A 14,804-nucleotide genomic window follows, 5' to 3' on the forward strand; every position below is an offset into this window, starting at 1 on the left:
TATTACATTTAGTTCCCTCGTCTAAATCATTACTATACACTTAATGGCTACTTAAGGGCCTTATTTCAACTAGCCTCAAGTTTGAGGTTGGCAGGAGCAGGCACGGGGTGGGTGGTAAAGTAAAATTGCCCTCTCCTCCTATGAATCTGATTGGAGTGAGATCGTGAAGACCAAGCATGCTCTTCTTTCGCATTAAAGGTAAGCGAATGTGGCGTATGTTGCGAATGTCAGCCAGCGTGGGTCCCGAAGCTCGGCCGGTTGGCAAAAGTGGACCTTGGGGGAAAAAAGTTTGAAAAACACTGATCTAGAAGGATTAGGAAAGCAGGTACCTGAAGGTTCCCTCCAAGTCAGTCACCATCCTGACTTGGAAATATATCGCCGTTCCTTCACTGTCACTGTGTCAAGATCCTGGAACACCCTTTGTAACAACACTACAAGGTAGACCTACATCACATGAACTGCAGTGGTTCTTATAACTCAAACCATCAAGTTCCGGCAGCATCCTCATAAATCTTTTCTGCACTCTTTCTAGTTTAATAATATCCTATTTATAATAGGGTGATCAGCACTGTACACAGTATTTCAAGTGGCCTTACTAATGTAGTACTTCAACAGGATGTCCCAATTCCTGTATTCAATGTTCTGACCAATGAAACTAAGCATGCCGAATGCCTTCTTCACCACCTTGTCCACCAGTGACTCCACTTTCAAGGAGCTATGAACTTGTACTCCTAGATGTCTTTGTTCTATAACTCACCCCAACACCGTACCATTAACTGAGTAGGTCCAGCCCCAATTCGATCTACCAAAATGTTTCACCTCACATTTATCTAAATTAAACTCCATCTGCCATTCATTGGCCCACTGGTCCAATCTTGGTGTCACCTGCAAACTTTCTAACCATACCTCCTAAATTCTCATCAATATAAATAACAAATAACAGTGGACCCGTCACTGATCCCTGAGGCACACTGTTGGTCACAGGCCTCCAGTTTGAAAATCAATCCTCTACACCGACCCTTTGTCTTCTTCTGTTGTCAAGCCAATTTTGTTTCAAGTTGGCTCCTCACTCTGGATCCCGTGAGATTTAACCTTATGCAACAACTTACCATGCGTTACCTTATCAAAGGTCTTGCTAAAGTCCAAGTAGACAACTTCGACTGCACTACCCTCATCTATCTTCTTGGTTACCCCTTCAAAAAACTCAATCAAATTCGTGAGACATGATGTTCCACTCACAAAGCCATGCTGACTGTCCCTAATCAGTCCTTGCGTCTCTAAACGCTTATAGATCCTGTCTCTCAGGATACTTTCTAACAACTTACCCACCACAGATGTTATGCTTACCGGTCTGTAGTTCCCAGGCTTTTTCCTGCGGCCCTTCTTAAAGAAAGGCACAACATTTGCTACCCTCCAATCTTCAGGCACCTCACCTGTGACTGCTGACGATTCAAATATCTCTGCTAGGGGACCCGTAATTTCCTCCCCAGCCTCCCACAACGTCATGGGATATATTTCATCAGGCCCCAGGGATTTGTCTGCCTTGATGCACTTTAAGACTTTCCAGCCTCTCCTTCTCTGTAATATGTCCAAGACATCACTATTTATTTCCCCAATTTTCCCTAACACCCATGCCTTTCTCAACAGTAAATACTGATGAGAAATAATCATTTAGGATTTCACCCACCTCTTATGGATCCGCACATAGATGACCTTGTAGATCCTTAAGAGGCCCTACTCTCTCCCTAGTTACTCTTTTTCCCTTTATGTATTTATAGAAGCTCTCTGGATTCTCCTTTGCCTTATCTGCCACAACAATCTCATGTCCCCCCCCCCCCCCCCCCCCCCCCCGATTTCTCTATTAACTGTACTCTGAAAACCTCTATAATCTTCAAGGGATCCACTTGATCTCAGCTGCCTATGCATGTCATATGCCTCCTTCTTCTTTTTGACTAGGGCCTCAATACCCCGAGTCATCCCTGGTTCCCTACTTCTACCAGCCTTGGGCAAAATTCTCCGCAGCGGCCGAAGCCGGCGTGAAACCTGGAGTGTTTCACGCCGGCGTCGGAGGCCGCTCCTCGCCCCCTATTCTCCCCCCCTGGGGGGCTAGGAGTGGCGTGGGAGAAACTCGGCGGGCCGAGAATGACGCGGTCGGCGCGGTCGGCGGCGCATGCGCGGTTGCCGTCTTCCCCTCCACTGCCCCGCAAGACATGACGGCTTGATCTTGCGGGGTGGCGGAGGGGAAAGAGTGCGTCTCTCAGAGACGCCGGCCAGGCGATCGGTGGGCACCGATCGCGGGCCAGTCCCCTCACGAGCACGGCCGTGGTGCTCGTTCTTCTCTCCACCCCCCCCCCCCCCCCCCCCCCCCACAGGGGCCAGATGTAATCTCCTTATATATTTGCTCCTCAATTTCCCACTGACTATTTGGGGGCCTGTAGTACAATCCTATCAAAGTGATCTCTCCCTTCTAATTTTTCAGTTCTACCCAATATAGACTCAGTGGGCGAACCCTTGGATATATCCCCTCCAAGTACTGCCATGATATTCTCCCTAATCAAAAACGCAATTCCCCCTCCTTTCTTACCTCCTGTTCTATCTTTCTTATAGTACCTGTACCCTGGAACATTGAGCTGTCAGTCCTGCCCCTCTTTTAGCCATGTTTCAGTAATAGCTATAATCTCCCAGTCCCATGTACCCATCCATGCCCTGAGTTCATCTGCCTTGCTCATCAGGCCTCTTGCATTGAAATAAATGCAGTTTAACTTCGACTTCCCTTGCTCTCTGCTCTGCTTTCTCAGACCATCTGTCCAGCCATATTTTGTACAATCTCCCGGTGTTTTATTTCTCTTAGCCTTACTGGATCCATTCACTGAGTTCTTCACAGTCTCTGTACGCTGTACTGTGGCCCTTTTTGATTTTTGACTTTGTTTTCTCTAACTTTCACATTTCCCCTTTTGTTTTTGTCCCCACTTTACTTCCCTCCGGTTCCTGCATCGTTTCCCATCCCACTGCCACATTAGTTTAAACCTTCCCTAACAGCACGAGCAAACACTCTCCCTAGGATATTGGTTCCAGTCTTATAATATAACGAGCACTATTTCATTCTCTAAACTTGATTAAGATGAAATTAACTTAGTTTCTCCCCACTTCAAACATCTAATTCCTAGTTACTGAATATTATAAAATACGTTACGTTACGTGCCACTTCCCTTGGTAGATTTGGCCAAAGTGCAAGCACTTCCTTTCTGTTTATTCATTCTTCCGCTGTCGTCAGAACATCCTCCTGTTTCTCAATTATTGTAGCAAATATAAAATAGCTAATTGTTTCTCTCTCTGTGGATTTGGACTTTTTACAGGAAAATATGCCCACTCTACAGTTGTCAAGGGTCACCACCTAAACTGATGAACGTTGTCATGGTCTAAGTCTAGTCGAAGCCCTAACAAAATAGCTCAAAAAAATCCATTGTGCAAACATTGTTCCTCTCAGCCAGACAACAAAAAGCTTTAATCCAAAATATGTTGTTTGGTTAAGATGAAATATTTAATGGGTTAAACTATATAAAGCACTGAAAAAGTAACATTTTGTTTATTCCACCCACTGCTCATGCTTTACAATAACTACTTGTAAATCTTTTACCTCTGTCACATTTTTGGCTGGGTATGTGGTTCCACAAAATAGGCGAGTGAAACCTGCCACTCAAATGTTGCATCTTTTTCTTTTCACACACGAGGTATAATTTGCTAGTCTTTTTCTCTCTGATTCTCATGTGATGTGAGCTGTCAATGAATATTCTGGATATTGTTTTTCCACAGATCCAGGGTGAAAACTAAACTTCCATGATGCATATCTCTCTGACACATAATCAGCAGTAATTTTAATTTAGGCTGATATCAGGTTGGCTGCCCATTATATTTTCCGAACATGTTTAAAGGAAAATTGAGTTTTGTGTACATTGAGAAATATTGCACATTTTGCAAAATTTTGCTGAATTAAAATTACTCCTACTTCATCCACAGCAGCGAGAAAATCTTAATATGCAAGAACAAGGTTACATTTTTAACTCAAGCTCTGGTATCACACAAAGATCTCTCCTATAAATTCTTTTTGCATGCATTTATTCCATAAAAGTATCTACATCGAGAATGTTGAATGATTTTTCTTATTCAGATTTGTGTACAAAGGAGGCAGAATACAACATTAAGGAATTGTTTGCCAAGATTTGTCAATTTTACACCACATGCTGATATGGTAGCTTTGAAAAGTAATGTTTTGATTACTTGATATTCTGATAGCTACTCATTTTATATTTTACATTGGCAATATATGACGTTTTTTCATACTTTTTACACATTTGTCAATTGGATATTTGGTAGATTAATCTATAAGTGAATGTTTAATCAAAATCTGTTGCCTTATAAATGCATATTCACAAAGGAGAGGGACAAGACGGATGTTGAGGCTAGGGATGGATGTTTAAATACTCTCGGTCAAGTTGTCATACGGAAGGGGGAAGTTTTGGGTATTCTAAAAGACATTAAGGTGGACAAGTCCCCAGGACCGGATGGGATCTATCCCAGGTTCCTGAGGGAAGCGAGGGTCGAAATAGCTGGGGCCTTAACAGATATCTTTGCAGCATCCTTGAGCACGGGTGAGGTCCCGGAGGACTGGAGAATTGCTAATGTTGTCCCTTTGTTTAAGAAGGGTAGCAGGGATAATCCAGGGAATTATAGACCTGTGAGCTTGATGTCAGTGGTAGGCAAACTGTTGGAGAAGATACTGAGGGATAGGATCTATTCACATCTGGAAGAAAATAGACTTATCAGTGATAGGCAGCATGGTTTTGTGCAGGGAAGGTCATGTCTTACAAACCTAATAGAATTCTCTGAGGAAGTGACAAAGTTAATTGATGAGGGAAGGGCTGTAGATGTCGTATACATGGACTTTAGTAAGGTGTTTGATAAGGTTTCCCATGGCAGGTTGATGGAAAAAGTGAAGTCGTATGGGGTTCAGGGTGTACCAGCTAGATGGATAAAGAACTGGCTGGGCAACAGGAGACAGAGAGTAGTGGTGGAAGGGAGTGTCTCAAAATGGAGAAGGGTGACTAGTGGTGTTCCACAGGGATCCGTGCTCGGACCACTGTTGTTTGTGATCTACATAAATGACCTGGAGGAAGGTATAGGTGGTCTGATTAGCAAGTTTGCAGATGATACTAAGATTGGTGGAGTTGCAGATAGCGAGGAGGACTGTCAGAGAATACAACAAAATATAGATAGATTGGAGAGTTGGGCAGAGAAATGGCAGATGGAGTTCAATCCAGGCAAATGCGAGGTGATGCATTTTGGAAGATCAAATTCAAGAGCGGACTATATGGTCAATGGAAGGGTCTTGGGGAAAATTGATGTGCAGAGCGATCTGGGAGTTCAGGTCCATTGTACCCTGAAGGTGGCAACGCAGGTTAGAGAGGTCAAGAAGGCATACAGCATGCTTGCCTTCATCGGACAGGGTATTGAGTACAAGAGTTGGCAGGTCATGTTACAGTTGTATAGGACTTTGGTTCGGCCGCATTTGGAATACTGCGTGCAGTTCTGGTCGCCACATTACCAGAAGGATGTGGATGCTTTAGAGAGGGTGCAGAGGAGGTTCACCAGGATGTTGCCTGGTATGGAGGGTGCTAGCTATGAAGAAAGGTTGAGTAGATTAGGATTGTTTTTGTTGGAAAGACGGAGGTTGAGGGGGTACCTGATTGAGGTCTACAAAATTATGAGAGGTATGGACAGGGTGGATAGCAACAAGCTTTTCCCAAGAGTGGGGTGTCAGTTACAAGGGGTCACGATTTCAAGGTGAGAGGGGGAAAGTTTAAGGGAGATGTGCGTGGAAAGTTTTTTACGCAGAGGGTGGTGGGTGCCTGGAACGCTTTACCAGCAGAGGTGGTAGAGGCGGGCACGATAGCATCATTTAAGAAGCATCTAGACAGGTATATGAATGGGCGGGAACAGAGGAAAGTAGACCTTGGAGAATAGGAGACAGGTTTAGATAAAGGATCTGGATCGGCGCAGGCTGGGAGGGCCGAAGGGCCTGTTCCTGTGCTGTAATTTTCTTTGTTCTTTGTTCTATATCGCTTTGGCATTATGATGCTAATGAAGTTACAGTTTCATGTGTAATACTGGGGATGTTTGCTGTGTGCAGCACCTTAACTATCTGGATACATTTTTGTTGGAGTACAAGCGAGCAATTGTATCTTGCGGTCTTGAAAACAGAAAACACTGAACATTGACTTTCAAGGTTACCTCATATCCCCTTAATACAATTATGTTTTTTTAAAATCTATCCCTCTACCTGTTATATTCTTCAACAGTTTGGGAGCATAAGAACATACATAACCAAAAAATGATTGTAGCCCAGCTGGCAGACCGCCATGTTCAGAATTACGTAACATTTTTCACATTTCTCAGTCACTTCTTTCATTCGTTGATGGGCGGCACAGTAGCACAGTGGTTAGCACAGTTGTTTCACAGCTCCAGGGTCCCAGGTTCGATTCCCGGCTTGGGTCAATGTCTATGCAGAGGCTGAACGTTCTTCCCATGTCTGCGTGGGTTTCCTGCCACAGTCCAAACATGCGCAAGTTAGGTGGATTGGCCATGCTAAATTGCCCTTAGTGTCCAAAACGATTAGGTGGGGTTCCTGGGTTATGGGGATAGGGCAGAGGTGTGGGCTTGTGTAGGGTGCTCTTTCCAAGGGCCGGTGCAGACTCGATGGGCTGAATGGCCTGCTTCTGCACTGTACATTCATTGATTCTATTCTATAAAACCCTCAGAACCTGCCTGAATTTGCCTGGACCATCTGCCTGCCTTTTGCTCTGGCAATTTGGGTCGCACATTCACTATGCTACCCGTGAATTCCTTATATCAAAACTGACTACTCACTTCCCTCTCCTGACCTTGACCTTGTGGTTAGTAGCCTGACCAGTGGTTTTCACAGAATCAGAATTTACCGTGCAGAAGGAGGCCATTCGGCCCGTCGAGTCTGTACCGGGCCCCGGAAAGAGCACCCTATCCAAGCCCACACCCCCACCCTATCTCCATAACCCAGTAACCCCACCCAACACTAAGGAGAGATCCTAACAAGCAGAATGAGACTATGGAGTTATCAAAATATACTTCTAATTTTGGTTATGCAGCTAGCAAGCTTGATAAAGTTGATAAATTATTATGAATTATTTAATGTGTAGAGAGGAAAACCTTGTACATAATTTATGCATTAATTTAACGAAAGTATATTGGAAGTCAAGCCAGGTTAAAATTGTTAAGCTAACATTAGCAACTGTTTTCAGCCTTGTGTTTACAGTAGTATATTTTGAAAGGTGTATCAAATGACAAATGGGTATTTTCACTAATCAAATATTGAAAATGTTATCAGGTAATGGTTCATTGCAAGCTTCAATAATGCATTATTTGTTGAGGGCAATGTTACATCTTTAGTTCTATCTGATCACCTCTCATTCAGTCCCTTCATTTAGGGCTGATGGTTGTTCCAGTGGGAATGTGGTGGTCACAATTCTAAGGACCCTGACACATTTGAATGTGGCAAGGGAGCTGCAGACACCATTGTGTCCTGATGCCTCTTGCCAATCTTAGACATCGACAATTTGGGTCGACTGGGATGTAGGACGTCCTGACTGGAACAGCAATGGAGCAATTGAGTTGCAAATTTTACCCATGCCCACCTGAAAATTGCAATAAGAGTCCGAACAACGTCCTAAGTAAAAATCTCCTCTGATTCAGTATTTGTGAAGGTGGCGCCCATAAACCTATATACAACTTATTGCCTCTCTCTAGTGGGGACAGGTTTCTATGGTGCTTTGTTGTCAATGGTTAATAACTTACGTGGTTGACATTAGTTAATCTTCTTCTTGTGCACAAATATGCTATCTAACAGCTTGAATAGCCCAAATGGATATTGGGAATTGAAGTATGGCTGAAAGAAAAAAAACAAGAAAACATTAAATTTCACAACAGTAAATGATCACATTCTGAGCCATATATTACATCATATATTTGAGTGCATTTTCAATAATAGATTAATGGAAAACCTATGCTGTATTTATGTATTAATAAGTTTTCTATATTTTTGGAAAATCTAAGTAATGTAGCTTGAATTTATCTGTATATTAATCCCTTACAGAATGACTATGGGTTTGGAAATCCCAGATGCTTTAGGCTTTCTAGCTCTCGTTGGATGTATTAGAGAAGATTGCACCACACATTCTGATGCCCCAAACCAAAACTCACCGAACAAATCTATCTTGTCATGCCTTTCCCAAGTGTGAAATGAATAAACTCTTCGTTACTTGTTTGATGATTCTTGACTGTCACTCTGTGACAATCCAGGAGACACAAGCTGGAAGGATCGTGGTTTATGATACAAAAGTAGCCACTACTGTGGTGTACAACAATCAGAGACCCAATTTAGGACTACCAGCACTATCAGTCCAGGTTAGAGCCAGCATGTAAAGGGCTCAGTTAACGAATGCCAGCTGGGCGGGCCTCCGTCTATCAGGGAAACCCGTACTCCACGAGCCCCACGAGGAGATCTATTAGTGATCCTCTGTGGCCCTCGTGGGGAGTTATTACATCCCTCCCCCCCAACCCAAAATCCGAATGTTCTTCCTCGTTCTCGCGACAATGGGGCCTTCTTTGCCTCTTCGTATGTGGCCATGTGCCTACCGTCAGTGGGACCGGGTTGGGGGGGCATTTAGTGGGTGGGGGAATCATCTCTTCCATGATGAGCATCGAAAGGCCGCTGCTGTTGGCTCTTCCTTGACGGTGACCTCGGGCTGGGATTTTGTCACTTCTACTTACATTTCGGAGCCCCGATCCTCGTTGTCTTGCTGCCTGACTCTCAGGCTCTGCCTGAGGCTAGCATGAAGGATGTTGAAGGTGCTGTTTCGTCAGTAGTTTCCTCAGTAAGGGGGTTCCTGCTTCTGAAGTGGTCTTCATGTTTTCTTCAGGTATTTTCTCTGATTTTGACCTTATATGATACGGGCTCCATTTTCTCTATTACGACTCCCAGAACCCAAGGGGGCGTTTCCGAAGCTGCAGACGTGGACGATAGCTCCTGGCTGAAAGACCTTGTCTGGTCTCTGGCTGTCGTGGCTTTTCTTCTGGGCCTCCTGTTTCGACAGGGGTCCTGTTGTCCATTGCGAGGACCTCCGGTATTTCATGGGTGCTGCATGACTGTTGGAATTTCTCTACGGTGGTGCTGGAAGTGATGGAGGCCATCCGATGCACGTCCATCGATTTGGAATGGGTGTCAATTAAGATTAGAAATATAGATCCCATGAGTGATCCTGGCGAAATCTGCATGCACTCATTCTCAGGGTTTCCTTGGCCATTCCCATTGAGGTGTCAGTGGGAGCTTCTGATTCTCTTGGCAGGGCGGACACTGTCTCACCATGTTGTCAATCTCCACGTCAGGTCCGGCCCACGAGACATAGCTCCTTGGAAGCATCTTCATTTTTGAGACTCCTAGGTGGTCACTATTGCTATGATCCCACACCAGACGCCAACAGTGGCTAGGATACTGAACAGGAACCCAAATATATTATTGTAATTTTGTAAGATTGTGAGTAAAGGATACTTTGCTCCAGGAGTGATTTAACACACAAATATGGATATGGTATATTAAAAAAACTTTATCACTATTACAGTATAGTTAGTTTTAGTACTACAGAAAAATATTACCCCTTAAACAATGCTTGATATTACAATGAAAACAATACCCTTATGCTATCTCTATTTCCACTGAAACAAACCCATCTGAGATCAACATCCACTTTTAAATAAACACCCACTTTTAAATACAGTTAGCAGATCCAAGCATATTTGCTTAACAGATTTTCTTTGAGACTGTTTTAAGAGATAGACCTGAATCGTGTCAGAGCATTTCAGGATCTCTAGCTAAGGTCTTCAAAAACTGTCTTCATGGTTTGACTTCCAGGAACCAACTGAACAATCTCTGCTTCTCTGATCAATGCCTGGTACTTTAGCCCCTCCCATTAGTTACCTCATCTTACTAAGCTTAACAATGTCTCATAGAATCATTGAATTTACAGTGCAGAAGGAGGCCAATCAGCCCATCGAGTCTGCATCAGCCCCCGGAAAGATCACCACACCCAGGCCCACGCCTCCACCCTATCTCCATAACCCAGCAACCCCACGTAACCTTTTTGGACACTCAAGGCAACCTAGCATGGCCAATGCACCCAACCTGCACATCCTTGGACTGTGGGAGGAACCGGAGCACCCATAGGAAAGTCACGCAGACACGGCGAGAACGTGCAGACTCCACACAGACAGCGAGCCAAGCTGGGAATCGACTTGGGGCCCTGGAGCTGTGAAGTAACTGTGCTACCCACTGTGCTGCCTTGTCGCTCCCCCCCACTGTTCCACCGTGCCACCCATATGGGGCAATCCAGTTTTGGATGCTAGATTTCCTTCCCTAAAAAGGTATTAGTGAACAAGATAGGTTTTTGACAATCTTTATAAGTAGGGGCATAGAGTACAAAAGCAAGGAATGATGACCCTGTCTCCAACTATCTACTCTCCGGAGAATGCTCTTAATATCAGCAAAAATCCATTAGCCCAAGCTTTCGCCATCAGGGGGCCCTCTTAATACAAAAAAACATTCATTAGCCCAGATGTTCATGATGCTTTAATTGCACCTCTGGCTCCCAAAACCTTTCAAACCAGGATTCTTTTAAAACAGGACTTCAGCAAATACATACAATACATTTTAAATTCCTAAATTCTTCCCACTGTCTAGCTCCTGTAATATTGGGTACTGACCTTGGCGCGGGACGATCACTCAGGCTACCCAGAGGATGATATTGTCTCACACTTAATTCCTGGAATTTTACGAGGAAAGGGTTTTAAGTCCTCTTTGGGGCGTCCTTGTAGTCTGCTTCTTAGGATGACGCGGCATAGCTTTGCCAGTATAGGGTCCTTTTCGGTCCAAGTTTGGATCCAAGTGGCGGATATTGGCAGGGTGTCCTTGAAATTTAGAGTCATAATGACTTTGTCCATCACTGGTTGAGCGCAAGGCTCGTGGGCAGCGGTAGGTGACTTGGGGCATCTGCATTTGCTATTTGAGTTCCTGAGCAATGCTCAAAAGTGAACTGGTATGCCACAAATAATAGTGCCCAACATGGGATCTGCGCTGAGATGATGGGTGGGATTGCCTTGTCCTCTTTAAAGAGCCCCAATATAGGTTTTTGGTCTGTGATAAAGTGCTGCCCATTGACGCACTGGTGGAACTTTTTTTACCGTGGGGATTCTTCCAGCCGTGTTGAATCTATAACATTGCAGTGTGTTATGGGAGAGGTGTTTTCAGAACCCCAAAATGTATCATGGAGTTTAACCAACCCCCACCGTTAATGGATTGTTGCTTTTGAAGCACACGGCTTGTTCCCCAGGTGTAGTATTACAATTATGGACACGTGGTTTTTAAAACAAAACAATGTTTATTCCATGAACTCAAATTAACCTTTTAAATAAACATTGGATCTCTTAACACCCCTTACTTCCAAGATAACCCCGAAAATAATACACTACCCAATCCTGCAAACTGTTCCTTTAAACATCCAAAAGACTTAACAAACCTTCAAAAACAGACATGAGGTTATATTCAATATATTTATAGTATTTGGATTTGCAGACATCAACAGACCAGCTCGGTGTTTCTTCCTGCAGCTCTCAGCAAAACAGACACTCCCAAGCTGTTGTCTCAAAACTGAAACTAAAACCCAGACCTAACCTCAAAATGGCTGAACTGAGCTCAGCTCCACCCACTCTCTGACATCACTATTTTCTTAAAGGTACATTGCTTAAACATTCATTTCTTAAAGGTACTCTCACATAACAAGTGTCATAGATCGTTTAGGGTCTTAGGCAGTCACCACTATCAGGTCATTTTTTAATTCTATCATGGAACGTGGGCGTCATTGGCTGTGCCAGCATTTATTGCCCGTCCCTAATTGCCACTGAGGGGGCAGTTAAGAGTCACCCATTGAAGGACTTTGAGTACGGGACTGCCGGGTCGGTCAGGCTTTTAATGATGCTGAATCTTGGGGCTCGCAAGTGGTTAGGATTGCTAGCCATCTATGCCATTTGCCCGAAAAATAATTATCGCATTCCTTTGGCATACTGGGGCCAATCTTTTGTGCCTGCATCATATGGTACTATTTTACAAACCCCAGCTAAATGGGCCTCTGCCTGCTACCAGGGAAACACACACTCCACGGGCCCCACGGGGAGAACCATTAGTGTTTGCTCGTGAGGGTCATCACACATTAAACAACACATTTTCTCATCATCCATATCTTTGCAACCAATAAATAAAAGTGCTGAAAAAAGTTAAACAACATACAGGGGTCGGGTGGTCACTGAGGGCAGGAGGTCACTCCTGGGATTTGGCACTGCCAGGGGTTGAGCGGTCACCCAGGGCAAGTGGTCATTCTGAGGTTCGGGTGATCACTCGGGTGGTCATTCCCGGGGTTCGGGAGGTCACTCTCGGGATTTGGGTGCTCGACCACTCCAGTTTTCCATGGTTGTATTCAAATCCAGGTACTTCCCTGCTGGGAACGGCGAAAGTCCAAGCCTGGTCATCATGACCTCGTCGTTTAAACAAAGGAATAAAACCGTTTTTTAAAATCGCCGCGCCGTTATTTTGGGCGGGAAACTGGATCAGACGGGGGATGTACGGCAGAGCGGCTGGAATCCAACATCTTAAAGGCAGCGCTCTTGTGTCAAGTTCTGTTTATTGTTACTTTGAGTAAATAATGTTGTTCATATACATTATATATATATATTTGCAGTATCCGGGCACGATTGCCAACAATCCCGGTACCTTCAGAATTAGACATTAACCTCTTGTGCGGTGCGGCGAATAATTCCTCTTGCAGAAACTGCGCTCTTAATTCATTTTCTAAAGGAGGTAAAAGCTTTTTTGGGGTGGGGGTGATTTTTTTTCTGAAAAATGCGTCTTGACCGAATTTTGAGCGAGTGCTGATGTGACCTCCGGCAATGTGTTCGGCCAGAGTTGACAAGCCCAGTATCCGAGTTTGAAATGCAGGTGACAGCGGCCGTTTGCGCTCCTTTTGCAACCTTGAAATGCATTTGCAGTTCAATTCTTGATGGTAGTATTCATGTCAAGTGACAAGCCCTTTCACTGGGTGTTCAACAACGATTTGCATTTGCGTGCAAAAATAAACGACCATCAATGTGTTGGGAACCTAAAAGACTGAAAATGCTGGAGACACTAGGATCACGCAACTTGTGAGGCAAGAGAATCAGGGCTAACTTTGAAGGCTAATGAACTTGCATAAGAATGTACATTGCACCTCGAGAATCATAGAATTTACAGGAGGCCCATAGACCCATCAAGTCTGCTCTGGCTCTTGGAAAGAGCACCCTACTTAAGACCACACCGCCACCCTATCCCTGTAACCCACCTAACCTTTTGGACACTTAAGTGGCCAATCTACCTGCCTCCTTGTGAACCTACTCCTGGGCCTGGTGCGGCGGGCCATTTATAGTTTACAGTTATTTTTTTTTAAATATAATTTTTATTGGAATTTTTTACAGAAAATATAAAACATAATGACAAACAATGAAATGCAACAAAATAACCCATAATAACTGTAACACCCCCAGACCGTATGTATCACATCCCCCCACCCCCCAACCCCAATGAACAACAAAAGCACTTAAAAATAAATTAAAATTAAATAAACAAACATAGTCATTGTCCGCCCCCCCCCCCCTTTTCCCTCTCCCTTCCCCCCCTCCCCCCCTCCCCCCCCCCCCCCCCCCCCCCCAGGTTGCTGCTGCTACTGTCGCTGTACCCTATCGTTGAGCCAGAAAGTCGAGAAAAGGTTGCCACCGCCTAAAGAACCCTTGTACCGACCCTCTCAGGGCGTATTTGACCTTCTCTAGCTTAATGAAACCCGCCATGTCATTGATCCAGGTCTCCACGCTTGGGGGCCTCGCATCCTTCCATTGTAGCAAGATCCTTCGCCGGGCTACTAGGGACGCAAAGGCCAGCACACCGGTCTCTTTCGCCTCCTGCACTCCCTGCTCCACCCCAACCCCAAAAATCGCGAGTACCCATCCTGGCTTGACCCTGGACCCCACCACCCTCGACACCATCCTCGCCACCCCCTTCCAGAACTCCTCCAGTGCCGGGCATGCCCAGAACATATGGGCATGGTTCGCTGGACTCCCCGAGCACCTGACACACCTGTCTTCACCCCCAAAGAACCTACTCATCCTCGTCCCAGTCATGTGGGTCCGGTGCAGCACCTTGAATTGGATGAGGCTAAGACGCGCACACGAGGAGGAAGAATTAACCCTCTCCAGGGCATCAGCCCATGTCCCGTCTTCGATAGTTTACAGTTATAGTTCATTTATAGTTCAAGGCAGCGGGCGACCGAGGGGGTAATCCGGCCTGACTGCCCCTCTTCCGTGGCTACATTAGTGGCCGGGTGTGCCTGGAAAGGGAGCTTGTGGTGTCCACTGACCCCATTGAGGCCTTCCGGGCACCACAGGGGTTGGGGTGCTTTATTGACTCCTTTAATTGCACTCTTGTTTGATGTTTTTAAGTTTCTGTTATGTTCGGGCAGTGCAGCTAACAGGAGCGGCCCTTTTTTGCTTTGTGCCGCAGTTTGTTTCCTTTCTTCTGTTTTGTTGGTGGACCTCAAAAGAATGGCCAATCCACCTAACCTGCACATTTTTGGATTGTGGGAGGA

The 14,804-nt window shown here is 45.0% G+C and overlaps 1 long non-coding RNA gene across 2 annotated transcripts; it reads right to left on the reverse strand.

The window, feature by feature from the left end:
- Positions 1-5,994: 5,994 nt before the first annotated feature.
- LOC119955845 lies at positions 5,995-12,652 on the reverse strand. 2 transcript variants are annotated; one of them, XR_005458538.1, is made up of 3 exons: positions 12,425-12,652; positions 7,885-7,975; positions 5,995-6,599 (listed from the first exon to the last, which is right to left on the reverse strand). It is a non-coding gene; the product is annotated as an uncharacterized LOC119955845 (long non-coding RNA). The 2 variants fall into 2 exon arrangements; XR_005458539.1 differs by lacking the exon at positions 12,425-12,652 and adding an exon at positions 11,658-11,697.
- Positions 12,653-14,804: the final 2,152 nt, after the last annotated feature.

This window comes from Scyliorhinus canicula, chromosome 21, assembly GCF_902713615.1.
Source record: "Scyliorhinus canicula chromosome 21, sScyCan1.1, whole genome shotgun sequence".
NCBI lineage: Eukaryota > Metazoa > Chordata > Chondrichthyes > Carcharhiniformes > Scyliorhinidae > Scyliorhinus > Scyliorhinus canicula.